This window comes from Acomys russatus, chromosome 3, assembly GCF_903995435.1.
Source record: "Acomys russatus chromosome 3, mAcoRus1.1, whole genome shotgun sequence".
NCBI classification, from domain to species: Eukaryota; Metazoa; Chordata; class Mammalia; order Rodentia; family Muridae; genus Acomys; species Acomys russatus.
The window spans coordinates 32,310,615-32,329,864 of record NC_067139.1 but is presented as its reverse complement, the minus strand read 5'-3'; the positions used below and the strand labels follow the sequence as shown (position 1 = coordinate 32,329,864).

General features: G+C 47.1%; 1 protein-coding gene and 1 non-coding gene across 4 annotated transcripts in view; one reads left to right on the top strand and one right to left on the bottom strand.

Annotated features, from left to right (window-relative positions):
- The window catches only part of Wnk2 (WNK lysine deficient protein kinase 2), a 112,336-nt gene that overhangs the window by 14,585 nt on the left and 78,501 nt on the right, over nt 1–19,250 (top strand). The window lies entirely within an intron of this gene.
- On the bottom strand, nt 12,307–12,413 carry LOC127187312 (U6 spliceosomal RNA). Its single transcript, XR_007830460.1, has one exon. It is a non-coding gene; the product is annotated as a U6 spliceosomal RNA (small nuclear RNA).

The window sequence follows — 19,250 nt, the reverse complement described above, 5'->3', positions numbered from 1 at the left end:
CACCATCAGGAGTTTGAAGTTTGTTCTGGGGTTCCTGTACCATTTGCCTGTCTTTGGTGGAGTTGGGAACAGGTGTGGTAGTGGCCCACAGCCTATCCCACCTGGGTTAATAGCTTGTGTACGTTCAAGATGAAACGTACAAACAAGAGGTGCTGGGGCTGAAACTCAGCGAGCAAGGAGTCCTGGGCTCAGTCCCTAGCATGGACTAAACCAGCTGTGTTGTGCACATCTGTAATCCTAGCACTCAAGAAGTGGAAACAGGTGGATCAGAAGTTCAAGGTCATTCTTGGCTACCTGATGAGCTAGCTATGAGGCCAACTTGGGAAACACAAGACCCCCAAATGACATCTCTAGGATGGTTCTCGCTAAAAGAGAAAGGGTGTCTGTGCCAGACCGGGGAGCAAGTGCTGCAGGAAGCTTTGGGGGGAGGTTCTCCCTCTGAGTGCTCTCTGCAGGTGGCTCAGGCCCTTGCCACTTCCTTTCTGTGGCAGTACTCATGGGAGCAGGGCCAGAGTAGCAGCCCAGCTGGCTGATGTCCCTGACAACTTTCTCCGATAACTACGACCTAAGCCCCAGATGAAGTGTTGGCTGAGGCCCCAAGCGTCCTGCTGGAGTCTCCCCCTTCTCTTCCCAGTGGCTACCTGCACCCCTGTGTTTACTGCCCCTCTCTCCTCCCAGCTCTGTCTCCTCTTGCCCCCAGGAAGAGCCTGTGAGACTCACTTCTGGCCTGTCTGAAATGGCCTGTCAGCCTCAGTAAATATTTGATGACCACAGTGATAGAAGGACAAAGACAGGCTCTGTTCCGTGCAGGGGAGCGAGATGGTGACTTTGGAACGTTCCAGCTCCACTGGCTGCTTCCCTGATGGCTTGCCGGTGGTTTTCAGGCAGGTTCTTTGTGTCTCTTCACCCCAGGCCAGAGCAGAGCCCCTCTGCCTGCCAGAGCGAACAGCAGCCGCTGCCAGCTTCCCACCTGGAGTGCTTACTGGGTGGTGAAGGGCTGGACTGGGCCTCATCCTTCTGACTCTACCTGTTTTTGTTGTTGTTGTTTGTTTGTTTGTTTTGGCTTTTTGAGATAGGGTTTCTCTGTGTAGCCTTGGCTGTCCTAGACTAGCTTTGTAGACCAGGCTGGCCTTGAACTCGTAGTGATCTGCCTTGCCTCTGCCTCCTGAGCACTGGGATTAAAGGCGTGCGCCACCACTCTCGGCAACTCTACCTGTTCTTAGCTGCTGGGCCAGGCTTAGGAAAAGAAGTGGTGACCTGTTTATAGCACAAGCCCTTGGCAATGTACAGGTGCCCTGGTGCCTTTCTCTATGGCTTATTTTGGCCTCCTGTATGGCTGGGTGTGTGGACAATCCTGCTGGGCCACATGTGCTCACATGGGAACAGTCCTGCCCTGGGGGTGCTTCTGTGGGAACGAAGAACCCTTTGAGGAGACTTTATGGAAGGGCTACCTGCCCCATTGGCTCAGGGGACACTTGTGTTTTTAGGAGGAGCAGGAACTACTTGGGGACCCCCCCCGGGGGGGCTGTGTGATGGGAGGGTGAATATTTGCACGGCTGACAGCCTTTAGACAAAGGCTTCTGCGTGTTTTCTCTCATCTGCGGGTGCGGCTGTGGCAGGCTTCCTGGTGGAGGCTGAATCACAAGGGTCAAAGATGTGATTGTGAACGGTCACTGCAACCAGCGTGTCCTCCCTGTTCAGCAGGAAGGTTTTCTGGGGCTTGGGGGACATCAAGGTGCGTGCAGGCTATTCTTGGCAGACACTCACAGTTGGAGGGAGTGCTCCAAGCTGAGTGGTATTAGGGCTCATGGGGAGGGGGCAGCTCTTGGCTGGACTGCCTTTGTGGGGCTCCTGTGGGGACTGTGCACTTGTTCCCAAGGACCATGTCTAATGGCGTTTGCCAGGTGTCCAAGCTGGTGTTAAAATGACATCTGTCAAGCCAGGTGTGGTGGCGCAGACATGTAATCCCAGCACTTGGGAGGCAGAGGCAGGCAGATCTCTATGAGTTTGATGCCAGCCTGGTCTACAAAGTGAGTCTTGAAAAAACAAACAAACAAACAAACAAAAAGAGGCATCTGTCAGGCCCCGTCTTGATGCTCTGTACTACTGCGGAGGCTGAGGCTTGAGTCTCCCCAGCCTGGCTATGGGGGACAGGCTGGTACCTGGCTTCCACCTGACTCAGGTGGGGAGCCTAACTTAGCTCCTTGAGGACTCAGAGCTCTTCATAAATGCATAGGAAGTCCTGTTTGCCCAGCAAGGAAGCTCCAGGGGCCTGGCACAGAGAAACTACAAGAGCAAGGCAACCTCCCTGAAGGCAGGCACCTTCCCCGAGCCTGAGGCCTGAGTGTAGCAGAGAAGATGACGATGGGTGATGGTGCATGCTCTGTGGCATAGGCCGGGAGGCTTTGTCTCCTGTTTGAAGATGGCAACACATCAGGGCCCAGAGAGTGCCACCAGGAGGGCATGGCACATGTCAGGTCTGTCCAGGCAGTGTAGCAGGGCTGAGGAGCTGAGAGGCTTAGCCCACCTGCCCTCTATCTCTCTCAGGCTGCAGAGCTGTGATTCTGCCTTAGGCTGAGGACAGCTCAGATCAGGCTAGGACAGTTAAGCAGTGCTCGGTAGGTAAGGGAGCAGGGCTGTCTGAGAGAAGCCTGAGCTGCTGGGCTGCAGTCTGAAGTGTGCTGATAGATGAGCATTGTGCTGGCCCCTCATGCCCAGATCCTGCCTCCCACCTGCCACTCGGCCATCAGATTCAGTGCTGAGCCAATTCCCCATGGTTTCTTTAGCAGATCACTTATACCAGCGTATAGGAGGTGTATAGGAGCCATGGCTGAGAGGGCTCTGTGGGGACCACCCTTTCCAGGGGCAGGGGGGTTACAGCATGTTGTACAGTATGGCTACTGTACCCTTTGGCCTCACCAGGGCTCGGGGAGGGACAGCTAGGATGAAGACGGGGTGGACTAAACCTCATGGCAGAAGAGCAGATGACTATGATGGGTCAAGGCTGATGTTTGGGCTCTGCCTAGAACACTTGTCACTTGGGGAGACTGACTCCTCTGTCCCCCACCTTCTAGCTTCCTTTCCATATAGTGCCCCACTGGTTTCCTCTCTGACCCCCTTCAGCTATGGAGTCTAGGCCTCTCACTCCTGTCAACCCTGTGGCGCCCCTCTATTCCCCTAACTTCTCTGGCCAGCCCTTCTCTGTCCCTCCCTAGCCTCCTCTCTGTCCCTCTGGCCCTCCCTGCGGCCTGTCTGGAGCCTGGTCTCCATAGCAACAGTTGCTGCTGTGGAAGCTGGCGCCCGCTGAGTCTCATCCCGTGGGGAGGTATTTTTGGCACTGCTGAGGGATTTTATTTTATCTTTGGTGTTGACTTTTACTCTGAGTGGCACAGAGCTGGGGCAGTGCTGGAGGAGCCTTGATTTGGCGGCACCTGGTCCTGGGGCCCTTTCCGTGGTACCTCTGAAAGCCTGGCCTCCAGGGTTGATATGGGTATATTTTGAGAGCAGCTCTTGGGCCCCAGATATGCCAGAGGACCTGTGCAACACTAGAAAGGGGTGCATAGCAGTGAAAAGGGACACCAGAGTGGGTCTACCCTGGAGCAACAGCAGCTTTGGTTCATGGCCCATTCCACAGACAAGGACCCAGGTGCTCTGCAGGGAATTCTCTGATGTCTCCCTGCTCTTTTGCAGGGCCCCAGTGGGCATGCTGTATGTGGTGCTGGTGTCTGTCCCCTCCCAGGTGGTCCTCTCTGTAGGTCAGGGCTGCTCCTTTGAGATCCTGCTGTTGGTGGGAGTTTTGACAGAAGGACCAAGAAGAGAATAGATGTTATATGATGCCCTTGAATTACCAGCATGTGACTGTGTGTGTGTGGGGGCGGATGGGCCTGGAGTCCACCTTGGTTCCTCTCCTCATCTGAGACATGGACTGCACAGCTCTGGCTCCTCCCTGGTACATCATGAGGATGATGACTGATGGGGAATAGGTAGGACATGTCCTATGTGTCTTAGGTGAACGCACACCTGCCCACCCTGAGAAGCTGGCCCTGATCATAGCCCACTATTCTGCTATGCCCCTGGTTGGAAGGTTCTCAGTCTCCTGGAGAGACATGAAGAGGTGTGTAGGGCCTCTCTTTGCCCTCCTCTTCCTCAGCTCCCTGGGGGATGTATGTGACAGCAGCTGTTGTAGGAGCCTGGGTAGAAAGAACTGTGTGTCCTGGGGCAAGGATGGGGCAGGGGGCAGCAATGACTTGCTCTGCCTCTGTCAGACCTAGGAAAGATGAAGTACCTCCCAGGCCATTCTCTTCTTCTGCTGGAATGGAGTTCACAGAGATGCTCATAGTGAGGACTCAACCTCTGCCAGACCCTCCCTAGACCTGAGAGGCTGACTGTATGTGGATTGTCCAAACCAGGAAGACTAGCCACCTGGGGGAGCTCACTGAGGACCTGGGCAATAAGTTAGTGCTACTGAGGGTATCTTCAAATAGATAAGAAAATAGAAGTACCTAGCAGGGCTCACTCCACCCTGGGTTGGCAACCAGGGCCTATAGACCTCCACTTTATGCTAAGATCCTTAGCTCAGGTTGCAGAGTGATGGGTTCAGCCTGTCTTTGTGGGCCATTCCTCTGTAGGGAGGGGATCCCCTAGCTAAGCACCCTCAAGAGACATGTCCCCTGCCTTCCACAGTTCTTTCAGTAGGAAGCAGGTGCTTAGTCTATGCTCATGGCGAATGAGGCCAGACCCTCCTTTAAGCTCCTTCAGGAGTACCCTGGCAGGTAGCAGAAACTTTGGGAGAGGCATTCACGCTTCACAGAAACGGCAATTCTCTCTCCAGTGAGTATATTGGTGCAAACCCAAAGCCATTTATAGAGCAGATGCCAAAGGGAGCACTTGAGGAATTAAACTCCATGGTAACCTTGCCGTGGAAATGAAAATAGTCTCGCTGTAAACAGTCCTCTGCTGCCTGGGTCATGGCCCGGGTCCTCACACTCCTGAGGCGCTGGAACACGCTTGCTCTCCTGCTCACCGGGTACTGTCTTAGATCTCACAGAGCACTACAGATGGCAGAGAATTGGGGAGACACAGGAGAAGGAGCCCCATGCATCAGGGAATCTTCTGTGTCTGAAGCCTGGATTGCACCTTCGTGCTTGCTGCCTGCCTCCCACTCAGGGGCATCATGAGGCTCCCACAGTTCTCCTTCAGGGTCTCTGCTCAGCCCTCCTAGGTGTCTCGTTCATTCTGCTATTGTAAGTACTAGTGTAGGGACAATTCCCAGGCAAGAGACAGAATAACATGCAGCCTGAAGCTTTTCCCCTTAGAGCCCAGGAGCTGACATGACAGTTCCAGGTGAGTGTTTGCTTTGGTGACATCTTGTGTCTGTCTCAGGGCTGGGGTGGGCAGTTTTTTTTCCCCTGCAAGTGCTATTTTTGTGTGTCACATTACCTGATGCTTCATATTTTCTGAGTAATACTTTTGAAAACAGTAGAGGAAATACATTGTCCTCGTCACCAAAAGTGAGGACTTCCGGTCACGTGACTGGTCATTGGGCTGGTTCCTCTCCCTGTGATGTGTGCCCTCTGTGTGTTCTTGTTTGCACATGCTTGGCGAGCTGCTCGCTACAGAGTCTGCAGTGGGTGTGGTTTGGAGCAGCCTGGTGTCAGCGCACAACAGCCTGAGCTTTCCAGCCTCATCTGCCCAAGAGTGTAGCAGCCTGATTGCAAGATGTGGCCCCTTGGAAATAGCTTCTTTTCCTTCTGCTGGTCTCCAGGGGCAGAGAGCTGACAGATGCATGTAGACCTCTGATCTGAGGAGACTGGCCATGAGGCCAGGTGGGATGGGGCTGGACATGCATGCATTTGTCAGCACAGTTGTGTTTGCCCTGCAGTAGTGGATGAATGTAGGCCTGGGTCAGGACCTGTTGGTCCTCGTGCCCATTGCCCACTTGGAACGTGGACAGGATGATGTTCTGACTGAACCCTCCTGTGCTTTGCTGCCAGTGGCTTGGGAAACATGGTAGGTGATGGTGGCCCAGGGCTTCTCTCCCTGGAAGCAAACTGTGTAGTCAGCTCCAAGCCTCTGGGACCTCAGTTGAGAACAGCCTGGACTCCTCTTGATCTTGATTTATTCCTACCAACGGGCTATGCTGAGGCCAAGGGACAACATGCACTGCAATGGAAGAGGGGCCCTTGTGTACAACCACAAGGTCTGCAGCTAGCCTGGGCAGTGTGGCCTCCCCCCTGGACTCCTCAGGAGAAGGTGGAGTGATTGCCTATCTTACCAAGTCTTTAAGTTTTCTTTTCAAGACAGGGTTTCTCTGTGTAGCCTTGGTTGTCCTAGACTTGATTTGTAGACCATTCTGGCCTCAAAGTCACAGCGATCCACCTGCCTCTGCCTTCCAAGTGCTGGGATTAGAGGTGTGTGCCACCACGCCTGGCTAGGTCTTTACATTTTTAAAAATTACATTTACATACATATATACATACTATTTGTTTACTCTGTGTGTGTGTGTGCGCACATGCCGCAGCATGCATGTAGAGGACACAGGACAATTGCAGGAGTTTATTATAGGCCTAGGGGATTGAACTCAGGTCATCAGGCTTGGCAGCAAGAGACTTTTTTTTACCTCCTTAGCCATCCCTCCAGCTCTTATTTTTTCTCTCTCACATCTTAACAAAGCTTTGATTTTACCATGAAGGGGAAGCTAAGTACAGGTGAAGAGGTGGTGATGTAACCTGATGTGTGGTGTGTAACCCAGGACTGCAGCCAGACATGGGCTGCTGTATGCTGTGTGACATGAAATGTGTTGTGATGTGACATAGAGTGGAAGCACATGTGACATATGGTATTTGATCGAGTGTCATTTCTTTTTTTATTTTTTGGTTTTTTGAGACAAGGTTTCTCTGTGTAGCCTTGGCAATCCAGGACCCTCTTTGTAGCCCAGGCTCGCCTTGAACTCACAGCAAATCCACCTGCCTCTGCCTCTGCCTGTGCCTCTCAGTGCTAGGATTAAAGGCGTGTGCCACCACCACCTGGCCTTGATCGAGCTTCTTAAATCGGATAGAGGTGGTGGCCTCACGTAGAGTCATATGACTGAATATAGGGACTGGGGAAAATCTGGCAACAACAAAAGGCTTCTGAACATGACGTGAAAAAAAATTAATTTAGAATCAAACACATAAGGAGTTCCAGGTGTCTCTGACAGCCCCCACCCATGTATCAAGCTGCTTTGTACTGCGCATGCCTTCATGCTGGGAAACCCTGCCTGAAATCCCTGCTTTAGAACTATGATCATGAGCTGCAGTGTGTTTCCTGTGGTACAGAGGCTTTTGCGCTCATAGGGACTCAATATGGCTCAGGCTACAGGAGATCCTGCCACATGCAAAAACAAAGCAAGGTAAGCAAAACAAACAAACAGATAAATAAAAAAATTGCTATTTGAGTTACTGACATGAGTTTCACAAAAAATCCATTCAATGAATTTCGGCTTTAGAATGGGATAGAGTTTCCAACTGTTTCTGAAAGGGCTTTAAACACACTTCTGCCATGTTGCACTATGGATGTGAATTGACAGTCTCAGCACTGATTATAAGATAAAAAAAATCCACTATGAAAAAAAATCTTTGAAAAATGCAAAAGATGCTCTATCTCTTATAGCATTGAATATTTGGCCAATATTTAATTCTCTATGTAAAAATAAACAAGCACCCATGTCATTAGTATGAATATTTTGAATAAATTATATATGTATATACATACATATATATATACATACATGCATGCATATATACACCAACCAAAGAATTTCAGTCTGTGTATTATATATACATGGTCATGTGAAGGTGTGTACAGGTATGTGTCTGCACATGTGTGTGTTGGCCAGAGGTCCACATCAGGAGTCTTTTTCAATCATTTTCTACTCACTCACTGAACCTGCAGCTAACTGATTTGGGAAGGCTGGCCAGTGAGCTCCATGGATTTCCTGGCGCTGCCCCCGGCATGGTATTGCAAATGCGCACTGCCAAGCCTGGTTTTCACTTGGGTTCTAGAGATTCAGACTTACATCCTCTAGCCTGTGCAGCAGACACTTAACCAACTGGACCATCTCTCTGGCCTCCAAAGAGTTGCTGTAAAGCACAATGTTTATGATTTATCTTCAGCCAATGTTAGGTTTGTAGGTCTATTTTACATACCTGCATTCCTGAGTCACATAGCAGTTTCTCAAGTGGGGATGGGTTAAGAAGCCCTAGCATATGACATATGCCATGAGGTGCGAGCTGCAATGTGTGTGTAGAATAGAACGTGGGACGCAGGACAGGTAGCAAGCTGTGGAGGCTCCAGGATGTACAGCTGCCTAGTGTTCTAGAACCTTCATTTGCAGGTTTTGGGAGATTCCAAGGAGAGGAGGTGCTGGCGTCTAGGTGCTGACTCTTAAATCTTCCTCAATCTGTGTTTGCCTGAGGGGACGTAGGGAGGGGGCTAGCCTCCATGCTTCTCAGTCAGTCACCCACTCCCTTGCTTTCTTAGTCTCTCAGTCACCCACCCACTCATTCACTACTCAGTTACTCATTCATTTTCTACTCATCTATCCATCCATCCATCCATCCATTCATCCATCCATCCATCCATTCATCCATCCATCCATCCATTCCTCCATCTGTCCATCCATCCATCCATCCATTCACCCATCCATCCATCCATCCATCCATCCATTCATCCATCATCCATTCATCCATCCATCCATTCACCCATCCATCCATCCATTCATCTATCCATCCATCCATCCATCCATTCCTCCATCGTCCATCCATCCATCTATCCATCCATCCAACCATCCATCCATCCATCCATTCCTCCATCCGCCCGTCCATCCATCCATCCATCCATGCACTCACTAACCTACTCGTTCATTTATCACACATTTGTTCATTCACTCATTTTGTTTTACATATCATTTCCTTGTCCATCATTATTCAGTTCCATCTGTTCCTTCAGCCATGTATTTCCTCGTTCTCCACTCACTTGCTCAGACACTTCTTTGTCATTCGGTTGCCCATTTAACCCATTCTTTCTCCCATCATGCCTTGATTTTCACTCATCGACTCACTGTTTCTTCATTCACTGACTTACATTTATTCTTGTGCTTTAGTTGTGAGAGGCACCCTTAGACCCTTCAGGGGATGAGCAAATGGAGAGATCTTGGACGCTTCTTCCTGGGCTCATGTAAGCTTCAGTGAAGTCAAATACTATGATGAAGAAAGTTTCTCTTGTTCATTCCTTCATTCGCTGGGTTTGGGTTTGGTGTGGCACTCCTGTCTAAAGGATCTTTTTTTTATTTTTATTTTTTTTTGTTTTTTTGTTTTTTCGAGACAGGGTTTCTCTGTGTAGCCTTGGCCATCCTGGACTCACTTTGTAGACCAGGCTGGCCTCGAACTCACAGCGATCCGCCTGCCTCTGCCTCCCGAGTGCTGGGATTAAAGGCGTGCGCCACCACGCCCGGCTGGATTTTTTTTTTTTTAATTTTTATTTATATGTGTAACAGCTCTCTGGCTGTCCTGGATTCACTCTGTAGACCAGACTAGCTCCAGCAGCACCACAGTGCCGTCCTCTTGTCCTCTTCACACCTGCTGCTGATGGCCCCTAGCTGTGACATTCCAGCCAGGAACACCCACCCAGGCCCCTGAGAGTGTGGTATACGCAGGACTCTGGCCTGTCTTAAATACACAGGTGGTACATGCATCCTGAATGAGTTTTCAGGAGCTCGGGTTCCGACCAGACACCTGCTGTTGTTGAGTTTGTCTGAATCCTGTTTCCCACAGTAGGACCAGCACCAGCCTGCACAGCCTCAGGGCCGAGCCTTGAGGGCAGAGGTCCTATCTCCAGGTCACTTTGTGGGCTATGGCACACATAGCTGTCCCATTACGCACAACCTTAAGTAACTGACTAAAGAAACAGAGGCACAGGGGAAGGGACATTTGAGGGAGGAAGAGAATCCCCAAACCCAGATCTTTCTAACACGCAGTCACGGCATGTTTATAGAGTTTTGCTCCTGGGTCTCAGACTGTGAAATGCCCTTGATGAAGGAGGGACAGCCCCTTGCACTATCAGATCCTGTTGGAGGCAGGGGTGGGAGGTCTGTCCTCACTCAGGTGTCCTGGAAGGGGACATTGGTAGAGCACAGCTCCTCATCACGTATGCAGTTACTTTGCCTCTTGAGGAGGGAATCACACACTAGCTTTCCAGAGATGGCTGAACAGTCTCTGTCTCCACTGTGGGCAAGCCCTGGGGAAGGCAAGGGCTAAGGCCGGGTAATTTAGGACAGCAGGGTAATTGGCATGGTGGCTCTGCAAGGCAGTGCTGATTTCATCTGTCGTCTCATCTCATTCATTGTGTCTGTGCAATTTGAGGGTCATTATTTCATCACATGCTTGCACATGCTCGCAGCGGCGATCTTCACAACCACTCTGTCTTCACAGGTGTGGATGCCCTTTAATTAAGCAAGCAGTTCTTTGGGAAGTTTTGAGTTTGCACTTAGTTTGTTGTGCATCTGTCATTAATTTTGTTTTAAAGTTATACTGGAAATTACACTGCATTTCTTGACTTTCTTAAGGTTTGTTATAAACTCGCATTTTCTGGACACCTCCCAGGCAACACAAGCATTGTGCGGCCACTCTTTTCTGCTTCTTGGGATATTATTAGGTAATTTAATCACCCATATGATTTTTTTTCCTTTTTTTATTATTAATTTCTTCAAATTACATCTCAGTTGTTAGCCCATCCCTTGTATTCTCCCATTCCTCCCTCGCTCCCGCTTCCCCCCCCCTATTCCCCTCCCCTATGTCTGTGACTGAGGGAGACCTCCTCCCCCTGTATATGCTCATAGGGTATCGAGTCTCTTCTTGATGACCTATTATCCTTCCTCTGAGTGCCACCAGGCATCTCTATCCAAGGGACATGGTCAAATATGGGGCACCAGAGTTTGTGTGAAAGTCAGATCTCCTTCTCCACTTAACAGTGGAGAATGTCCTTTCCATCAGCTAGTCTGGGTAGGGGTTCGAAGTTTACTGCCTATATTTTCCTTGACTGGTGTCATAGTTTGAGGAGGACCCGAGGGCCCAGACCCGCCTGTAGTTTTCCAGGACCCTCTGGATCCTTCTTTTCCTCATTCTCCCAGGCTTCTCACACCTAAAGTCTCAATAGTATGTCCTCCCCTCTGACCCACTTTCCTGATAGGTAAAGTTTTCCATGGGGACGTACCCCTTGGGCTAGTGTCTCGATATAAGTGAGTATATACCATTTAACTCTTTTTGCTTCTGGGTGAACTCACTCATGATAATTTCTAGTTCAATCCATTTGTCCACAGATTTCGGAAATTCCTTGTTTTTAATAGCTGAGTAGTATTCCATAGTGTAAATGTACCACAGTTTCTTTATCCATTCTTCTACTGAGGGACACTTAGGCTGTTTCCATGTTCTGGCTATTATGAATAAGGCAGCTATGAACATGGTTGAGCATATGTCCCTTTTGTGTGGTAGTGCATCTTCTGGGTATATTCCAAGGAGTGGGATAGCTGGGTCTTGAGGAAGCCCTATTCCCATTTTTCTGAGAAAGCGCCAGATAGCTTTCCAAAGTGGTTGTACTAGTTTGCATTCCCACCAGCAATGAAGGAGTGTTCCTCTCTCTCCACATCCTCGCCAACATGTGGTATCATTTGAGTTTTTGATCTTAGCCATTCTGATGGGTGTAAGATGGAATCTCAGTGTCATTTTGATTTGCATTTCTCTGATGATTAATGAGGACGAGCATTTCTTTAAGTGTTTCTCGGCCATTTGATATTCCTCTGTTGAGAATTCTCTGTTAAGTTCCAAGCCCCATTTCGCAATTGGATTGTTTGGCTTTATGGTGTTTAATTTCTTGAGTTCTTTATATATTTTGGATATTAGACCTTTGTCAGATGTAGGGTTGGTGAAGATCTTTTCCCAGTCTGTAGGCTGTCGCTTTGTTCTCTTGACAGTGTCTCCTGCCTTACAGAAGCTTCTCAGCCTCATGAGGTCCCAATTATTAATTGTTGACATTAAGGCCTGGGCTGTTGGTGTACTGTTCAGGAAGTTGTTTCCTGTGCCTATGTGTCCCAGGCTCTTCCCCACTTTTTCCTCTAACTGAATTAATGTCTCTGGTTTTAAGTTGAAGTCTTTAATCCACTTGGACTTGAGTTTTGTGCATGGTGACAAATAAGGGTCTAATTGCATTTTTCTACATGTAGACATCCAGTTAGACCAGCACCATTTGTTAAAGATGCTATCATTTTTCCATAAAAATATGGAACGCTTCACGAATTTGCGTGTCATCCTTGCGCAGGGGCCATGCTAATCTTCTCTGTATCATTCCAATTTTAGTATATGTGCTGCCGAAGCGAGCACCACCCAAATGATTTTTAAAATTTTTTTATAAAATGTGTACACATGCATGTGGAAGCCAGAAGTCAACCTTGGTCTCATTCCTGGGTTCCTTGAGGGCCATCTTAGTGTTGTGTATGCGTTTGTGTGTGGTCTATGCATGTGTGTGCAGGTGTGTATGTTGAATGTTGTGTCTACATGCAGAGGCCAGAGGAGGATGTCTGGTATTCTGCTCTGTCACTCTTATTCCCTTCGGACAGAGTCTCTCAGTCACCTGGAACTAGGCTGGCAGCCAGTAAGCCCCATTGTCCTTCTTGTCTCTGCGCTACGCATCACTGGATGCAGGCCTGCGCATGGCCACACATGGCTTTTTGCACAGGTACTGGGGACCCAAACTTAGCTCCATAGGGCTTGGGTAGCAAATGCTCTTACCTGCTGAGCCATCTCCCTATCTCCATCTTGGTTTTATTTTTTTATGACAGAGTCTCTCAGTAGCCCAGAGCTTACATACAGGGTAGGCTAGCTGGTCACAGAGCCTGAGAGAGAGAGCCCTGTCTCTGCCTCCCCACTGTCGGAGAGGGGCCAAGTGTGCAACTCACCTGGCTTTTAAATTTATTTATTTATTTATGTATTTATTTTTAAAGATTTATTTATTATGTAAACAGTATGCATCAGATCACATTATAGATGGTTGCGAGCCACCATGTGGTTGCTGGGAGTTGAACTCATGACTTCTGGAAGAGTAGATAGACAGTGCTCTTAACCTCTGAGCCATCTCTCCAGCCCTGGCTTTTAAATTTAAATGATTTTTATTAGTTTGTTCTTTGACAATTTCATACACACACACACACACACACACACACACACAATGCATTGTCATTACTCTCTCCTCCACTGTCCTTTATCTCCTTCCCATCAAGCTGTCTTCCTCCCTACAGTTTTCATGTGGGTTCTGCTGATAGAACTCAGGACCTCATACTCACACTTTACTGCATCTGTCCACATCTGTCTTGCATATCTCATGTGATATTATTGTCCCCTTGTGTAGTCAGAGCTAGTGCGAGTGGCTAATGTGTTTATCCTACCCATTGCTCTCTGACCTTCCCCGCACTTCCAGCGGACAGTTTGTCCTTTGCTGAAGGTCTCCTTTGTATTCTATTCCGTATCCATTCCTCAGGACCACCGGTGCCTAAACGCATCTTTACTCTTGATGCTTTCTCTCCTGCTTTATAATTATTAATTGGCAGTTGCCTTTTCTCCAACCCTTCGCAAAGTGTTATGCAGACCATTTTCAGAGGTTTTCACTGAGGCCAGCTGCCCTCCTTTGAAGGTAGCACGACCTTGCCTCCCAACCCATTTGCTATCAAACAAAACCAAACATTTAGAACTGGGAGTGGTGGCACACAACTGTGACCTGTGTAATGTTCTTTTTACTTTGCCTTCTTGAGGTTTACATATACTCTTTAGCCTATGGATTTTTTTAAAATTGGAGGGCATTGATTTTTTTTTTTTTTAACATATTTCTTTGGTTTCATTCTTTATGCTTTCTACTCCCAGAAACCCATTGACAAATGGCTAGACATTTCCTACTGTCCTCTGTGTTGTTTAGTTGTTTATTATTTTCTTTCAGTTTGTGTATTTTGTTTCTCTTTTGCTTATGTATATGGTGTGTGCAGGTTCGTGTTTGTGGGTGCATGTCTGTGGATGGGTGTGTATAGACCTGAGTTAATGTTGGATGTCTTCCTTGAGACTTCTCCACTTTATATAGTGAGTCTGGGTCTCTCACTGAACCCATAATTCTTTGTTTCAGCTAGTCTGTTGTCTTAGTTAGGGTTTCATTGCCGTGAAGAGACACCATGACCACAGCAACTCTTTTCTTTTCTTTTTTTCCTTGAGACAGGGTTTCTCTGGGTAGCCCTGGCTGTCCTAGAACTTCCTCTGTAGAGCAGGCTGGCCTCGAACTCACAGAGACCCACCTGTCTCTGCCTCCCAGGTGCTGGGATTAAAGGAGTGGGCCATACACCCGCACCTTTCACAGCAACTCTTATAAAGGAAAGCATTTAATTGGAGTTGGCCTACAGAGGTTTAGTTCTTTATCGTCATGGCAAGGAGTATGGCAGCACGCAGGCAGACATGGTGCTGGAGAAAGAGCTGAGAGTTCTACATCTGGATCTGCAGGCAGCAGGCAGAGAAAGACACTGGGCCTGGCTTATGTATTTGACAAGCTTCCTCCAACAAGGCCACATCTCCTATTAGTGTCACTCCCTATGAGCCTATGGTTTTGTTTTCATTTTTGTTTTGTTTTTTTTTTTTAAGGCATGGTTTTTCTGCATAACAGCTCTGGCTGTCCTGGAACTCTCTGTCTGGCCTTGAACTCAGAGATTTGCCTGCCTCTGCCTCCCAAGTGCTGGGATTAAAGGCAGCCATTGCTGCTACCCCCACCCAGCTTGTGGGGGACATTTTTATTCAAATCACCATGTCTGGCTAGCCAGCTTGCTCTGGGGCTCCCGGCTCTGCCTCCTACACTCTGGGATACAGGCAGGTCCCATGCCCACTAGCTTGTACATGGATTCTGGGGAATCCAAACTCTGGTCTCCATGCTTGTGGAGCCAGCACTTTACCTGCTGAACCACCGCCTCAGCCCCAAATCTATTATTTTCTGTGGCTCACTTGCCAGTTTGCTAATTCTATCTTCACTTATATCTATGTGGTTATATTGAGTTCCTAATTTCACTTTTTAGATCTAGACTTTTAGATTCTTATTTTATAGGTTTTAGTTTTGATGAAATGATTCATCTTTTTTATTAAACATTTTAAATTTATATTTATTTTTAAAAAGATTTATTTATTATTATATATACAGTGCCAGAAGAGGGCATTAGATGCCCTTATAAATAAATGGTCATGAGGCACCATGTGGTTGCTGGGAATTGAACTCAGGACCTTTGGAAGAGTAGGCAGTGCTCTTAACCACTGAGCCATTTCTCCAGCTCACATTTTTTATTTTTTAAATGATTCATTTTATCTGTTTCTTGACTGCACTAATTCCATATATGCAGGTAACATACACATACAGAGACACAGAGACAGACAGACAGACACACACACACACACACACACACACACACACACACGTTCACTGTGGTTTACAGTGCCTGGGGAGACCAGAAGAGGGCACTGGCAATATTGCAACTGTAGTTACAGATGGTTGTGAGCCTCTGTGTGGATGCTGGCAATCAAACTCCAATCCTCTAGAAGAGCAGCTGGTGCTCTTAACCACTGAGCCATCTCTCCAGCCCCTAATGCTGGTTCTTTTAAAGTCTCTGTCCAATATTTGGGAATGTTGTTACTATTTTTTTCTCCTTGTTTTTGTCAGTTGGTCTTGTTCCTCTGTGTAGCTATTTATTATTGGTTTGTTTAAAAATTGTGGACAAACTAATAAAGCCCTGGATGATCTATCCCCGACATCCTCCTCTTTGAGACAGACTCTCACGTATCCCCGGCTGGCTTTGTACTCTTTTGAGCTCTTGATACCCTGCTTCTACCTCCAGCGTTCTGGAATTGCAAGCCTGTCTCCAGGCATGGGTGATTTATCTTTTTTAGAGATTTCCTTTTGCCTCTCAAGGCAGTTAGAATAAGAAACGGTCGTCCTAATCCAACCTGGACTTGAACTCTTCAAGGCTGCATCTCAGCCTCCTTCAGAGTGGCTCTGTTCTGTTTTATATACTCTCCTGACTTCAGTCCTTTTGGAAGGGCAGATCTGAAAGCCTGTTTACCAAAGCCCTCATTCTTTGAGATGTCCTGGGCTCTGACTTTGTCTTCTCAGCCTCAATAGGCTGTTCTAAGCCCAGTACCTCAGCTTCCACCTGCTGCCTTGTGTTGAAGTTCTGATGAGCAACATCCTGTGGAACTGGAGTATGAGCTGTAAGTGTGATTTTCAGTATAACGGAATGATGGTTTGACCAGCCTTATTTCAAGTGCTCATTAGGCATGCACATATTTTGTTTGGGGATAGTACAGCATTCGGAGGATGAGCAGTTGTGGGCCATTCTTCTGTCCAGGAGTCAGAGCTATGACATCAAGATGACCAGAGCTGATGACTTATCTTCTGTGCATATGTGCTGTGTGCATCTGCTATTTGGATTGTGGACCTCATTGATCTTTTTGTTTTGTTTTATCTGTTCACTGTTTATTATTTCAGCACTGTAGTTGAGGAGGAGCCTGAACTGCTGGCTCGTCTTCCCTTTGTATGTGTGTAAGGGAGCACTGGACTCCTATAAAAGATTTTAAAATACAAAAATGTACAAGAAAACACAATCCCTAGTGCTGTAAACATAACCGAGAACCAATTTCTTCACCCAAACATCCATTCTATAAAACACAGGGTTTCAACTTGAGCTCATCTGAGCATTAGAGGTGACGACTGTGTGTTCTGCATATTAGAAATGGCTTCTTAGCAAGGCCCAGCATAGGCCTGATGATACTAGCTGCACTGGGTGGTGGTGGGTTGTACCTAGGGCACCCAAACATCTCTTTTTAATGTTTTCAGCCATGTTTCTCTGCATCCCTAGTAAAAGAAGGCTGCTCCTTCATTCCTCAACCCAAGGTCTAGTACAGGCGAGGAGAAAGGGTGTATGCTGGCAAATGCCCAGTTGCTCACTGCTGCTACTAGAAATCAATTTGCATAGTCCAATGGATGTGTGCTTTACCACCACCATTTTGTATAAAAATTTAAGTCTTTATCTACAAAGCCAAAAGATATGACTCTTACATGAAAGCTTATACAAAGCTAATACAAAACCCTTACACAGAACACAAAGCTCTATTTTAAAATCTAACCTGTTTTAAATAGGAAAGCATTTCTAATGCTACAGGCATCCAGGTATTTAAAAGGCGCCAAAATTTGGTGCATAGCAACTCTGGATCATAGAGGCTTTTATTCTTGAAGGCAGCAAAGCAGCACTCCTAAGGGGTCTTGCAGTGACCCCATATGAGGCAACTGCCCCAGGGGAAAGAGGGTGGAAGCAAATTTGGCCAAGTCTCTGCAAGTTCACCTGAGAGGCCAATGCCCTTTAGAAGAAGCTGTGGGCTACCAACCATGGGCCCTAAAGCAAATCTCACTACCAATGCTCACTGATGTAAAACTCACTCTGAGAGAAGTTTGGAAAGCATCCAAGTTCCAAGAGTGGCCAGAGCAATTTGCTGCTAGACTGTTTCTAACTAGTTTTAGGGGAGAAATGTAAAGCATTGTGTTAAAAATAAACACATACTTCTCTCATCCTAAATTAGCAATGCCTACCCTGCCTACTAGAGGTGGGCAACATGCCAGCCCTGCTCAGGCCTGATGCAGCCTTACAACAAGGGTCACAATCCCCTAGAGTGACAGCACTTTTAGGCACTCAGCTTGCTTCTTCAATGAATATAAGTACATTATTTCATTTGAAAACATATTGTAAAATTCAAGGACTTTAAAAGGGAAGAGTGAAGGCAGGGTTTGGGAACAGTACCCAACTAGGGCACCTCCTTTCGTAGACAGCAGGCTGGAGTTTCTGCTGGGCCCTGCCTTGGACACAAGCCTCCCCAGCAGCAGCAGCAGCAGCAGCACCAGGTGTCTTTGGTGCAGAAGGACAGGTTATGACACCACCTTATTTTTTTGGATGTGCCTCAAAGCCACCGATATTAGAGGCCAACAAGACTGGGGAGCGGGCATGGGGAGCGGATCCCTCCCCAGCCCGCAAGGGCTCCCTTTGGCGGTTGTTATTCTGATTAATGCTGCTGGAACCATCTGCCCGTGTCTCTGCCACTTTGCCTGCATCTTAGGACAGGGTCTGGCCTGGAAGGATGCCCTGGCATGCTCAAAGCATGGCTACTCAGGCATCCAGCTTGAATCTATTCCCCGGTCTTCAGCCCTTGCAGCCTGTCCTCCAAGGCCATTTCAGATATTGGTGGGATCATTCAGACCACTTGGGGACTTTGGAGAGGAGACAGAATGTAGAACAGTCAACTTCGTGGTTTTTTGAGCAGGGCTTATTACATTTTGTGTGTGTGTGTGTGTGTGTGTGTGTGTGTGTGTGTGTGTGTGTGTGTATTTGTTACCCTGATGCATAGATATTTAAAATAGGTCTATAAATGAAATAATTTATAAAGAAACTTACTTTAAAACAAACTTTTGGCATAACTATAATTTTGCCATTTATCAAAGGAAAAAAATAAAAACTTACATACGAACGAGATGGATGTATTTGTTTAGTTTTACATAAATAATTAAATCTTGATGAATATTGATGCTGCCAGACACAGAGCACCTTCAACACTTCTCAGACTTGATCAATACTACGATTTTATAATCGTCAATACTAAGACCACAACTTTACAAAAATATGAAGTATAAAATTATAGAAATGTGCCTATGGCCTTTTCAGATATTGTTAGAAATTCTTAACCCTAGATAAATATTCAATGAATGATATTTTAAATTTAATTTTTTAAAAGATTTATTTATTATGTATACAGTATGCATCAGATCACATTATAGATGGTTGTGAGCCACTGTGTGATTGCTGGGAATTGAACTCAGGACCTCTGGAAGAGCACTCAGTGCTCTCAACTGCTGAGCCATCTCTCCAGGCCCCTAAATTTAAAATTTAATATTTCTTTTATTTTTGAAATTATGATACAATTACATCATTTCCCCCTTCTTTTTCCTCTCTTTCCAATTCTCACATGTACCCATCTGTGCTCTCTTTCAAATTCATAGCCTCTTTTTCCGTTCCTTGTTGCTCATATATGTATATGCGTGCATATTCCTAACTTGTATGCATGTTTTCAGGGCTGAGCATTTGGTGCTGGATAGTCAGTTGG